Genomic DNA, 14,819 nt, shown 5'->3' with positions numbered 1-14,819 from the left:
GTTATATACCAATTTTCTGTAAAAAAATAGCCTCTAAAATATATTTAAACAGACCATAAATGTCTCAGATGTTGTTTTCTTGGAAAGCTGTGAGTGCTATTATATGATACAATATTTGCATTTACGACTTGTCTAAGTCCTATCATCAACTGATGTGAGCCAGTGTATGGCTGTGGATTGACTGCATTGTTTGAATGGAATGTTGGCATATTGGCACTTAATTAGAAAAATGTATGGAATCATTCTTCTAAAACTGTCTGGGTAGCTAGCTAACACGCATACAGTGCAGATCAATTCTTCACATTCATTGTTTTACACAATATCTTATCACAGCACTGGCAAACCATGGTTGACCTTTGGATCATCATAATTCTATGGTTTCATTAACCAATACTACACCCCTCTCTCTGTCCCATGAAGAATCAGAATCAGAAGAATCAGAACCAAAAGAATCAAAAGGGGAAAAAGCCTTTAAAATGTCAGTTTCATTAACCAATACTAGACTCCTCTCTCTCTTTCTCTTTCTCTCTCCCACTCCTCCGGGCTCAGTAACACTGCAGCTTGGTAGTGAAATTAATAGGCTGACCTTCCCACAGTGAGTTAAACAGTGAAGGTCAGTTAGAGGAGCAGCATCTCAACCCCTGACATGTCACACAGAGCTCCTCTTTTCAATCAGTCAGTTCTTCAGATCTTCACACTAAAATACACCCTCCTCCTCCTCCACGTTCTCGTTCTCTCGCTCACTCCTCCACATATGCACGGATGCAGGCATTAACGCACATGCACACACACACACACACACACAATCATTTGCTAAATGTGAAAACACGGTGAGAACATTGGCTGCAGGACATGAACAGATAGATTCCCCTACAGGTAACATGGTAGGAATTTCACACCTACCAAGGTTAAATATACAGTACCATCAGAAAGTATTCACACCCCTTTACTTTTTCCACATTTTATTGTGTTACAGCCTGAATTTAATATGGATTAAATTGAGATTTTGTGTCACTGGCCTACACACAATACCCCAGTTGAGCAGTGAATTTCAAACACAGATTCAACCACAAAGACCAGGGAGGGTTTTCAATGCATCGCAAAGAAGGGCACCTATTGAATATCCCTTTGAGCATGGTGAAGCTTTTAATTACACTTTGGATGGTGTATCAATACACCCAGTCACTACAAAGATGCAGGCGTCCTTCCTAACTCAGTTGCCAGAGAGGAATGAAACCGCTCAGGGATTTCACCATGAGGCCAATGGTGACTTTAAAACAGTTACAGAGTTTAATTGCTGTGATAGGAGGATGGATCAACAACATTGTAGTTACTCCACAATACTAACCTAAATGACAGAGTGAAAAGAAAGAAGCCTGTACAGAATAAAAAATATTTCAAAACACATGCTTTCACTTTGTCATTATGGGGTATTGTGTGTAGAAGGTGAGAAAAAATATATATTTCATCCATTTTCAATTTAGGCTGTAACACAACAAAATGTGGAATAAGTCAAGGGGTGTGAATACTTTCTGAAGGCCCTGTATTGCACGCTGCTGTAGACATGCTCTGCAGCAACACACCTGGGCCTCTACCTATCTATACCAGGGTTCCCCAACTGGTGGCCCGCAGGTGGTTTAACCCCCCCCCCCCCCCCGGTTTTCTGAGCCCAAGAAAATAATGTTTTGTTTATTTAGAATTGTCATTGTTGGACATAAAAGACTGTAAAAACACCAGGAAATCAGCTCCAAGTAATTTAAATTTAAGAAATCTGTTCCCACACATACTAGAGAGACACGTGATCGTATACAAATGTAATAAGCAAGGTTTTAAATTATTATGTTTTAGTCAAACATATCTGTTTGGGCTTCTTGCGGTCAATTTGCAGTCTACAAAATATTTGTAATTATGTTCCGCTCAAGAAAAAAATCCCTGATCTACACTCTCAGTGAGGTAGAATGTAGTGTGTGACAAAAGGAGTATGTAAATCCAAGTACCTGCAAATACATCTATTGAATACCAACAAGTTACACTGGAGCTAGCTAGTTAGCTGGGGGAGGGAACGGTTAGAACTACTGTATTTCATTGCCAATCCTGAACCCTCCTCTATAAAACATATGCATTTCCTAGAGGAAATAAGAAACTGCTTTGACCTGTTTACCCTGTTGTCTGTTGGCTAATAATTTCCTTCTCGCTTTTACAGAGATTCCTACAAGAGAGGGCTGGGTCATACTTAAACCATCCCTTTTTCTTATGGATATTTTTTACTGTAGGTTGAGGTTCTCACCCACACACACACATTCTTTTACATGTAAATCTTCTGACCCCCCAAAAGATTGTGTCTCCCATTCAGACAACAGACAAAATCGTGAAATAAGAAACAAACAAACAGCTATAGTCCTTCTCAATGCTTCAAACAAAGCAAGAGACCTGCAGTGGATTCAAAGCTTTTCCTCCACTGCAAAGTTTCTCTTATTCTGTAGCTTAGCCCAAGCTCAATACTGGGTTTTCTTTTTTCTCCTCCATCATTCCTTTGGGTGTTTGTGTAGTGTCCCTTAGTTACCTCTGAAGACACTCGGCATGTCGACAGCGGCAGGCAGACAGCTCAGAGAGTTAAAAGCCTGCCCTGTCCCACTCATAAGAACAAGGCCATCAATAATTCACCGTCATCTGGAAGCATTATCTAACAGCCTGATAAAACATTTAAAATGGTGGGTGACAACACGGAAACCATGAAGAAGTGCTCCGTAAGAGAAGGACGTAAGAGGAGGACACTGCATCTTAACGATGTGACACTGCTGCAGTTAAAGATGAACTGGGAGAAGAACGGTACTCTGATGGGTTACCTACTCCTCTGAGGCCAATTTACTCATTACACCTCAAGTACAGAATCTGCCATGCTAAACAAAGGTACAGTGAATGTACTCTGATGTGCTAGCCAGCTATACGCTGTGCAGCATTCAGTCTGGTTTAACCGCTAAGCTAGCTACCCATTTGAGGCGTAAATAAATTAAACGAAATAAAGGCACTGGAAGTGAATGAATGATCAGCCTATTGCGGTGCGTCTCTTTTTGTTTGCACCATAACAGTTGAAGTATAGGCTCTATGTAAGTGGAGGTGGAAGCATTCACTGACCTGTATTAACAACTAGGCCTTTCTCAGTGAAAAGAGAAATCCCTCTAAGCCTAGATCAATTACACCCAGGCTCGGCTGTAATTAAAATGTCCTAACAAAGGTCCTGGAGCGCATGACACAAACCTGCATGCTGAAAATAAGACTTGTTCAATCTATAGCACTATCCGCAAGCAAGGATTGGTTGGAAAGGGTTTACGATTCAGCTCAGGTTTCCTATAGGCATGGTGCATGGTATGCTAAACTTCAAAGACATCTTTTCATGTTTCTTCACATCGTTTTTTTCTTCTTGATATGACATGATTTTCCTCATTAAGATGATGGGTAGGGTAGGGTTAGATACAGCACATCATATGCAGCATGCCCATGAGGCAAATAGCATACACTGTACATCAAGTACATCATCTACTCAAAACCTTTTACAAAATCCTGTTTGCAATCACATGAAAACCTGTTGACAATCACATGAAATTAAATATTTAATTAGGCCTATTGCCAAAAACCATTTCCACTTTTTTCTGTTACTCTAACCATCAACAAAGTAATTATTTGTTCCCTTTAAGTATGTTTGATAGTTAACTGTGTTCAGCAGGGAGAAGACGGGCTGCTTATGACTCTCTAATTAAAACTGCCAGAGCAATCAGCAATCACAACTCTGCTCTCCAAATATCATCAAGATCTGATTTGCTTGGCTGATCAACAACAGAGCCTTGCTCTCTCTAGCTCTTTCTTTCTTTCTCTCTTTCTTTCTCTACCACCTCTCTTTCATTTTCTCTCTCATCTCTCTCTCGCTCTGTCTCTCATCCTGCAGCCTCTCGGTCTTCAGGACGCTTTTGAAATGGAACCAATCATCACAACTCAAGGAAGGGAAAAGGGGGGAATGAAGGAGTTTGGCTCTGACTCTGAATGGGAGAATTGCTTTGGTTTGTTCGGTTTGTTCAGTATGCCATTTGGGTTGGGATGTTATTCTTTCCAAACATCATGCAGATGCAGAGACAAGTACATAGAATTAACAGCGAGTTCTTTGTTATAAGGCAGTCAGGCCACAACAACCCACAGGAAATAATCAGTGCAAAATAAGATCGATGATATCATCTGATTGTTGGCGGTAATGGTTGCAAAAATCTCTCTGAAAAAGAGTGTCCTTGGATTAACACAAACACAGAAAACCTGGGCAGTGAACAACATTCAACCAATAAATATCCAGTGAGAGTGCTGTCTATCAGGCCATTCTAGTTCAGTGCAGTACAGGCTAACAACCACTATCATGGACCAAGATGGACAGAGCCTTGTGAAAGTCAGAAAGATGGACAGAGCCGTGTGAAAGACAGGAGATGGACAGAGCTGAATGAAAGTGTGAACTCGCCAGATGGATAATCGGTTCCATTTGTTCCATTTGTTGCCTTCCCCATCATTCCTTGGTTCTCTCATAGTATCTCAGATTGGGTGACAGACAGGGGGCTGCCAATCAAACGTTCAAGGTCTTTTACAATGGCTTCCTCACATTGGAAACATAATGGTTCCATCAAGTACATCATGGTTCCATGTGTGGCACAAACAGACAGCAAAATGGACATTAGATATGGTGGGGGGAGGACAGGGGGGTTTCTGAAGACCACAGGTGATAGTGATGCTGTGTCTATGGAAGCATTGTTTTCCACCCCAAAAAAATATATTTGAAATTGCCAATAACAGTCTTCTGATGAAAAAACTCCTCACGTCAAATGCCAGCAATATCTTGACATTTATGTTTGGGACTTGGACAATGCACACACAAAGTAAATAAGCCTCCACTCAACCTACAGGGAATAAAACAATTGTTTTCTTCTCTCTGCTTATATTATGCAATGTATGAGTGAAGCACAACAATTAAAATAGCATTAAAAAAAAGAATCTCAACCCAAAATATCATTATCGCTGAATTTGGATTATGGTGGTGTGTCGTCAGTGACCAGAAAGCCCATGGCAGTTGTAAAAAAAAATATTTGCTCAAATCCTCCTCTGAAACAATTTTACAGACAAATTCAATGTGTCTATCACGAGAACAGGCCCCAGAGATGCATTCAATAGAATAACATTGTTTGATGGAGTGTGAATGGCTATCTCAGATAAGCAAGTTCTTTGTTTTACTTGTATGCAAATATTAAAATAACAAACCTTGATGTGATGAGAGAAAAGGGAAACATGACTCCAATAGTGTGGGACCTGTATATTCTAAACTTGCCATTTCTAGAAATTATGGATAACAAAAATCTTAATTCGTAGCAGGCCTCAGATCTGCCTCAGCCTAATCCACCCTACCAAGACAAAAGTATACCACCTGACCTCTATAAACTCCACACTTCCTGTGACCTGAAGGTATATCAGACCACCAAATAAAGCACATCATCTGTTTATTCCCCTGAGACTAGTCTCAGAGCAGTGTCCTCTTATTCTAATTCCCTCCAGTCTAGTGGTGGTAGAGAATCACAGAGCATCTCTGAAGGCAGTCCAGGCAACTCACAGGTCATTGCTAATCTCTTGATAGGTGGAGCCTAAGGACCCCCGGCCATCCATCACACCCCAGCGACACGTCTCCCACTGGGCCAGCTTTACACACTCCAAAGGGTTAAACACGGACCCAAAAGACCCAGAGATCATCCATCACTCAAAAAACTACCAGCCCCTCTGGACGATGTGGGCTACAACTACACCAAGGGGGTTTGCTTTCTTAACAGTGGGAAAAGCGTTCCATATTGTAAGGACTAGGGAGGGTAAGTAAGGAGGGAGCCGTTTGGTGAGAACATATCCAGGGTTGCTTTGCTCTATAGCTCAGCTCCAGGGCCTCAACAGATCATTAAACATCCATTTGAGAAGCAGTGGGGGAAAGTTAACTGTCATTTAAAGCACAGAGGGTGGTGAGGGAGATTTTTACCCTTTCCGATGCCCTGTTCTCAGTAGAAATACCAAAGGAATACACTCATCGAATGGGTCAGCTAACCTAACACAATGCAATTTGTTCCAGTCTCAGTCCATTTATATAAGTGGATATAAAAAGGGGGAAGACGGATGATGAAAAAGCTATGATGGGCATTTGCGATTAAGACTAAATACTGATCAAACAAACCCATCTCACTCCTCTTCCTCACATCCCTCTCTCCTTCTTTTCCTCCCATTCGCTCAGTCTCCATCTGTTTGTTCCTAGCTTTTGACAGTGAGTGTGTCAGAGAAACATAACAAGACAGCTGTCAAACCGGCCCCTTGTGATTGAAGATGGCAGGTGAGTATCTCTGTCTCTCTCTCGCTCTCTGCGTTGGGGTTGTGGAGGGCCATGGTGGGCGAAGGAGTGCTGCGTTCACTTTATGACCGGGAGGCAGGATGATCAGGGCCAATGACCCCTTAGCAGACCAGCGTCTGATGCACAGCTTTATACACTACCCCTGGCATTTACATCCACTGCCTCTGGAGTTGCATCCCAAATGGCTTGCTATTCCCTATATAGTTCACTTTTGACCAGAGCCCTATAGCCCCTGGTCAAAGTAGTTCACTATATAGGGAATATGCCATTTGGGACTCAGCCAGGGTCTCTGTGACCAGCCACACCAACAGGCACACAGAGCAACAGACAGCCAGGCTGCTTCACTATTAAAGCAGCAATCAGCAGTTGAAACAATAACAAGGCGTAATCCCCGCCCATTTCTGTAAAAAGCTGCGAGTCTCTCTGTAAGTCTCTAAGATACTTTTTTTTATTCTTCAAGCTCTGTCAAGTTGATTGTTGTTCATTGCTAGACAACCATACATTTTCAAGCTGATTCAAGTCAAAACTAGGCCACTCAGGAACATTCAATGTCATCTTGGTAAGCAACTCCAGTGTATATTTGGCCTTGTGTTTTAGGTTATTATCCTGCTGAAAGATGAATTTGTCTCCCAGTGTCTGTTGGAAAGCAGACAACCTGGTTTTCCTCTAGGATTTTGTCTGTGATTAGCTTTATTCCATTTATTTTTATCCCAAAAAACGTCCTAGTCCATGCCGATGACAAGCACACCCATAACATGATGCAGCCACCACAATGCTTCAAAATATGAAGAGTGGTACTCAGTGATGTGTTGGATTTTCCCCAAACATAACACTTTGTACTAAGGACATGAAGTTATTATTAGTGCCTTGTTGCAAAAAGGATGCATATTTTGATTCTGTACAGGCTTCCATCTTTTCACGCTATCATTTAGGTTAGTATTGTGGATTAAGTACAATGTTATTGATCCATCCTCAGTTTTCTCCTATCACAGCCATAAAACTCTGTAACTGTTTAAAAGTCACCATTGGCCTCATGGTGAAATCCCTGAGCGGTTCCTTCATCTCCTGCATCTTTGTAGTGACTGGGTGTATTGATACACCATCCAAAGTGTAATTAATAACTTCACCATGCTCAAAGGGATATTTAATGTCTGCATAAAAAAAAAAAAAATGTTTACCCATCTACACCACCCTGGCCTTTGTGGTTGTACTGAGTAAAGGGTCTGAATACTTATGTAAATGTCATATTTCTAAAAATATATATATATATAAATTAGCAAAAATTTCTAACAACTTGTTTTTGCTTTGTCATTATGGGGTATTGTGTGTAGACTGATGAGGGGGAAAAATAATGTAATCCTTTTTAGTATAAAGCTGTAACCTAACAAAATGTGGAAAACGTCAAGGGGTCTGAATATTTTTCAAAAGCACTTTACATTTACCTTGTTTACAAACATTGGAGTAAAACAAGCTTATATTTTGGGTAATGATGGGGTACGAGAGTTGAACTAAGCTAATATGGCATTTATACATTATATTATTCATGAATCAATGGGTACATATCAATAAATTATAAAGTGCAAAAATGGATGTAGCAACTGCAGATTGTCCCTATAACCCGAGGTCCTATAAATCAAATCACATCTAATTATATTTGTCACATGCTTCGTAAACAACAGGTGTAGACTAACAGTGAAATGCTTACTTACAGGCCCTTCCCAACAATGCAGAGAGAGAGAAAGAGAAATAATAGAAAAAGTAAAACACATAATAATAAAAGTAATAATAAACACACAGAGTAACTTGGCTATATACAAGGGTTACCAGTACCGAGTTGATGTGCAGGGGTACGAGGTAATTGAGGTAGATATGTACATATACACTAAACAAAAATATAAACGCAACATGTAAAGTGTTGGTCCCATGTTTCATGAGCTGAAATAAAAAATCCCAGAAATGTTCCATACGCACAAAAATATTATTTCTCTCAAATTTTGTGCACAAATAAATTTGTTTACATCCCTATTAGTGAGCATTTCTCCTTTACCAAGATAATCCATCCACCTGACAGGTGTGGCATATCAAGAAGCTGATTAAACAGCATGATCATTACACAGGTGGACCTTGTGCTGGGGACAATAAAAGGCAACTTTAAAATGTGCAGTTTTGCCACACAACACAATGCCACAGATGGCTGAAGTTTTGAGGGAGCATGCAAGTGGCATGCTGAATGCAGGAATGTCCACGTGTAACGACGCCAGCCCAGAACCTCCACATCCAGCTTCTTCAGGAGTATTTGGTGCTGAGGAGTATTTCTATGTGTAATAAAGCCCTTTTGTGGGTGGGCCCCCCACCCCTGCCCAGTCATGTGAAATCCATAGATTAGGGCCTAATACATTTCTTTCAATTGACTGATTTCTTTATATGAACTGTAACTCAGTAAAATATTTGAAATTGTTGCATGTTGTGTTTATACACTGCTCAAAAAAATAAAGGGAACACTAAAATAACACATCCTAGATCTGAATGAATGAAATAATCTTATTAAATACTTTTTTTCTTTACATAGTTGAATGTGCTGACAACAAAATCACACAAAAATTATAAATGGAAATCAAATGTATCAACCCATGGAGGTCTGGATTTGGAGTCACCCTCAAAAGTAAAGTGGAAAACCACACTACAGGCTGATCCAACTTTGATGTAATGTCCTTAAAATGAGTCAAAATGAGGCTCAGTAGTGTGTGTGGCCTCCACGTGCCTGTATGACCTCCCTACAACGCCTGGGCATGCTCCTGATGAGGTGGCGGATGGTCTCCTGAGGAATCTCCTCCCAGACCTGGACTAAAGCATCCGCCAACTCCTGGACAGTCTGTGGTGCAACGTGGCGTTGGTGGATGGAGCGAGACATGATGTCCCAGATGTGCTCAATTGGATTCAGGTCTGGGGAACGGGCGGGCCAGTCCATAGCATCAATGCCTTCCTCTTGCAGGAACTGCTGACACACTCCAGCCACATGAGGTCTAGCATTGTCTTGCATTAGGAGGAACCCAGGGCCAACCGCACCAGCATATGGTCTCACAAGGGGTCTGAGGATCTCATCTCGGTACCTAATGGCAGTCAGGCTACCTCTGGCGAGCACATGGAGGGCTGTGCGGCCCCCCAAAGAAATGCCACCCCACACCATGACTGACCCACCGCCAAACCGGTCATGCTGGAGGATGTTGCAGGCAGCAGAACGTTCTCCACGGCGTCTCCAGACTCTGTCACGTCTGTCACATGTGCTCAGTGTGAACCTGCTTTCATCTGTGAAGAGCACAGTGCGCCAGTGGCGAATTTGCCAATCTTGGTGTTCTCTGGCAAATGCCAAACGTCCTGCACGGTGTTGGGCTGTAAGCACAACCCCCACCTGTGGACGTCGGGCCCTCATACCACCCTCATGGAGTCTGTTTCTGACCGTTTGAGCAGACACATGCACATTTGTGGCCTGCTGGAGGTCATTTTGCAGGGCTCTGGCAGTGCTCCTCCTTGCACAAAGGCGGAGGTAGCAGTCCTGCTGCTGGGTTGTTGCCCTCCTACGGCCTCCTCCACGTCTCCTGATGTACTGGCCTGTCTCCTGGTAGCACCTCCATGCTCTGGACACTACGCTGACAGACACAGCAAACCTTCTCAGCTCGCATTGATGTGCCATCCTGGATGAGCTGCACTACCTAAGCCACTTGTGTGGGTTGTAGACTCTGTCTCATGCTACCACTAGAGTGAAAGCACCGCCAGCATTCAAAAGTGACCAAAACATCAGCCAGGAAGCATAGGAACTGAGAAGTGGTCTGTGGTCACCACCTGCAGAACCACTCCTTTATTGGGGGTGTCTTGCTAATTGCCTATAATTTCCACCTGCTGTCTATACCATTTGAACAACATTATGTGAAATTTATTGTCAATCAGTGTTGCTTCCTAAGTGGACAGTTTGATTTCACAGAAGTGTGATTGACTTGGAGTTACATTGTGTTGTTTAAGTGTTCCCTTTATTTTTTTGAGCAGTGTATTTATGTTCAGTATAACTATGAATAATAAACAGTAGCAGCAGCGTATGTGATGAGACATAAAAGTTAGTGCAAGAAAACGGTCAATGCACATAGTCCGGGTAGCTATTTGGTTAACTATTTAACTAACTATATATTTAGCAGTCTTATGGCTTGGGGGTAGAAGCTGTTCAGGGTCCTGTTGATTCCAGACCTGGTGAATCGGCACCACTTGCCATGCAGTAGCAGAGAGAACAGTCTATGTGTTGGGTGGCTGGAGTCTTAGACAATTTTTAGGACCTACCTTCCTCTATAGGCCAACCCTGCGTTATAGCAACCTGAGCTTCAAAGAATGGGTTTGAGCTATGTAAATTCCAGAAGAAATAGAAAGAAAATGGAAAGAATGAGGGATGGGAAGAGGCTTTTCCTCTTTCTTGACTGTCATAAATTGTCATCCATTTGTGAGGTGTGTGTGGATTCTTCCAAATGTTATTGTGTTCGACATCCCTATTAGGTAATGTTTCACAAGACATTAAAGGAAAAAAATAAACACAGCAAGACTACACTCAGCAAGGCATTCTTTCACAGGAGAGCAACAGCTGCATTGCATGGAAAATAAACATCTCTTTAACATCAGAGGCCATTGGTTGCTCAAAACAGTGTTTCACACAAAGCTCTTGAAGAGTCCTCCAGAAATCTGTATTGATTTACAGTAAAACGTGTAATTAACAAAAACTGTGTTTCGTTATACAGCAGCCCTGAAATATAATACTATTGACCTTTTAGCTCGAATTATTATTGTAGTATTTTTTTATTTTTACAAAACAAATTACATAACATGGGGGGGGGGTTCTGGTGGTTATCCCAATTATAGCCCTACTTTATACTTTTATTGTGAGAGGCAATAGCAAACTAAAAGTGAGTTGTAAACGTTTAAATTAATTTAAATTAATTATGTGATTAATTTTAAAACATGTAAAAAACTAGAACAAGTCAACATATTTAAATAAGCTCCCACCAAAATCCCCAAGTGAACACGGCAATGGGTAGTTTTCTATACTCTCTACTTACTTTGGTGATTTTGGTTTGAATTATGGCGGCCTACGAACTGTGTCAATCCTAACTAAATATGCATTTGCAATCCAACACAAGAACACACACACGCACATACAGAATATTGATGCTGTACAGTTGTCTGCAATGAACACCATTCTTACTCTATAGTCCAACACCACCCATCCCCTCTCAGGACCAAACTGGTTGGGGGAAGGGGGTTGGTAGCTCAAGTTCTTGCCATTGAAATGCAGCTACTTTGATATGTAAATCGGCGGTTACAAAAAACCACTAGAAATCACACTAGCATGAATTGAAGCCATTTGCACCCGAGCTGATGTGAGATGAGATGGCACTTCCCCTGGAGACCCCGGACCTGGACAAATGGACCAACCTACAGAGATAGCGTCTGGGGCGGGGGAGGAGGAGTAGGGGAAAGAGCCATTTGTCCCAGTGAATTCCCCATCCCAACTCTGACATGAGTAAATGATGCTCCTGCGGTTTCTAGACAGGTATTGAAAACAAATTAGACAGGATTTCGATTTTACCATCACTTATAGGCAATACCAGTATTTTATCCAATAACCTTGTTAAAAATGTTTACATTTTCAAGTGCATTTCCCATTCTGATTTGACATAGTTAAATAGGACACATCACCAGTGTAGAAAATGGAATGGGCCAACACAAACAACCTTTACTCCCTGTAGTGAGTTGAGTGTTGTGTCTACAGGTAAGCTACTGCATCATCTCTGTTATGTACAGGCTAGCTGGAGCTAGACTAATCACTAATAAACTTGAAATTATCATGAATGGTCAAGTTCTTTGCCAGATGTCTGCTCTGCTTGGAATCCTATGCCATTTGCTTCCTATAGAGCACAATATAGGTCTACTTGTTAGGGTGCTTGTTTTGGCATTTGTTGACTTAGGCTATTGATGATTCATAAGACAAATCCTACATGAAAGATAATGAGGACTTATCTCTTGGCCCTTCTCGTACTCGAGAGCATGTTCTGCTCTAAACAACGAGCTAATATGTAATGAGCACATTGTGTCTGTGTGAGGACTGACTTAGGGATATATCTACATTTACTGGGGGGGTCCAAAATAGGGGAGGGTTGTCACATATTTTTTTCTCTTTGGGGACGGTTGTTTGTGGTTTTATATTGGGCACAGGGGAGGGTAGTGCATTTTTTCCCTGGTTTACATTTGCTCTTTTACTATATAATTTATTCCATCCTAGCCAAATTTCCTAATCTGCTTGCATGCGCCTCCCTTATATCAAGGTGTTTTGGTACTTCCCTTATGCACTACGCTTTTCCGTGCGCTAACTTTTACTATACCATAGGTCAGTATAGTCTTCCAGTCTAACTGTCTATCCTGCCCTCTATCCACCATTCATAGTGACAATAGTGGCATGTGGATCATTTGTCCAGATCTGCAAAAGGCTAACTAGCAATCATACCAAACATAAAAGCTTTCAAAGCTGCATCAATTTTCAATATGAATCCACAAGAACAAATAGGAATAGCTGATAGGCAGCAGAGAGGGCAGGTGCATCATTGCGCATGAAAGAACAGTGAAGACATGGGACATGCAGCTCAAAAAGCTCCCCTATTGATCTTGTTTAGGGACAATACAATTATCCTACAACACTTTTTTCCATCTTTACTAACAACATGCCACTGGCTTTGAGGTCTATGTATGCGGATGACTCAACACTACGCGCATCAGCTACTACAGCAACTGAAACACTTAACAAAGAGCTGCAGTTAGTTTTGGAATGGGTAGCAATAAGTTAGTCCTAAATATTTCCAAAACTAAAAGCATTATATTTGGGACAAATCATTCACTAAACCCTAAACCTCAACTACATCTCGTAATGAATAATGTGGAAATTGAGCAAGTTGAGGTGACTAAACTGCTTGGAGTAACCCTGGATTGTAGTAAACTGTCATGGTCAAAACATATTGATACAACAGTAGCTAAGATGGGGAGAAGTCTGTCCATAATAAAGCGCAGCTCTGCCTTAACAACACTATCAACAAGGCAGGTCCTACAGGCCCTAGTTTTGTCGCACCTGGACTACTGTGCAGTAGTGTGGTCAGGTGTCACAAAGAGGGACTTGGGAAAATCGCAGTTGGCTCAGAACAGGGCAGCACGGCTGGCCCTTAAAAGTACACAGAGAGCTAACGTTAATGACATGCATGTCAATCTCTCATGGCTCAAGGTGGAAGAGAGATTGACTTCATTATACTTGTTTTTGTAAGAGGTGTTGACAAGCTGAATGTACCGAGCTGTCTGTTTAAAATACTAGCACACTCGGACACCCATCAATACCCCACAAGACATGCCACCAGAGGTCTCTTCACAGTCCCCAAGTCCAGAACAGACTATGGGAGGCGCACAGTACTACTGATGTAAGCAGGTAACTGATGTAAGCAGTAGAATCAGATTTTTTTTTAAACAGGTAAAAATACACCTTATGGAAAAACGGGGACTGTGAAGAGACACACACAAAGGTACAGACACATGCATACGCACACATTGTGATATTATTGTATGGTGGTATTAAACATTTTGCATTGTAGATATGTAGTGGTGTAATAATGTTATATGATGCACTGTTTATCTTTTGTGGCCACATATGCTCCCGGCAGGCCCAGTTATTCAAGAAAGCTTAACGTGCGCTCTGCCTCCTCTCCAATCCGAGCGGCTATTTTCTCGTGCATATATATTGTTTTTATGCAGATTTTAGAATATTCGCATGAAAATCTGTTGCAATTGGATGGAAACCTAGCTATAGACACCCTAAAGACTCTGGCAAGTGCGCTAGTCCAGTGTCACTTTGATTATGCCTGCACATCATGGTTCACCAGCAGCCCCAAACATCTAAAGAATAAGCTACAGACCAGCCAAAACAAGCTTGTAAGAATTGTACTTAAAATCCCCCCTCATACTCATTATCTGGAGGTTGAGCATTTTTTTGTCTGCATTTCTGTAATGAGTCTGTATATATGTAATTGTATATGTATTTATGTTTTTAAAAAATTGACCACAATGGAAATAAGTCTCCGACTTTATTGTGCAATCCAGATCACTTAAAATATTTATACTGTGCTTATGTTTTTTTTTTAAACGGACAAATAAAATCTATCAATCAATCCAAACTGTGCAGCGGCCATTTGATGAATGGAAAGAGACATCTGTTACAAAACACCCAAAAGTTTAATGATATTCAGAGATTGTAAAACCAAGCCTTCGATACTGGGTAGGCCTACAAGGTAGGGAAATATGTATTTTCTGTTTGTCGTGATTGGAATAGTCTATTTATTGT

The sequence above is a fragment of the Coregonus lavaretus genome (assembly GCF_964263955.1).
Source record: "Coregonus lavaretus genome assembly, chromosome: 19".
Lineage (NCBI taxonomy): Eukaryota > Metazoa > Chordata > Actinopteri > Salmoniformes > Salmonidae > Coregonus > Coregonus lavaretus.
Note: the sequence above shows the minus strand (reverse complement) of the source record.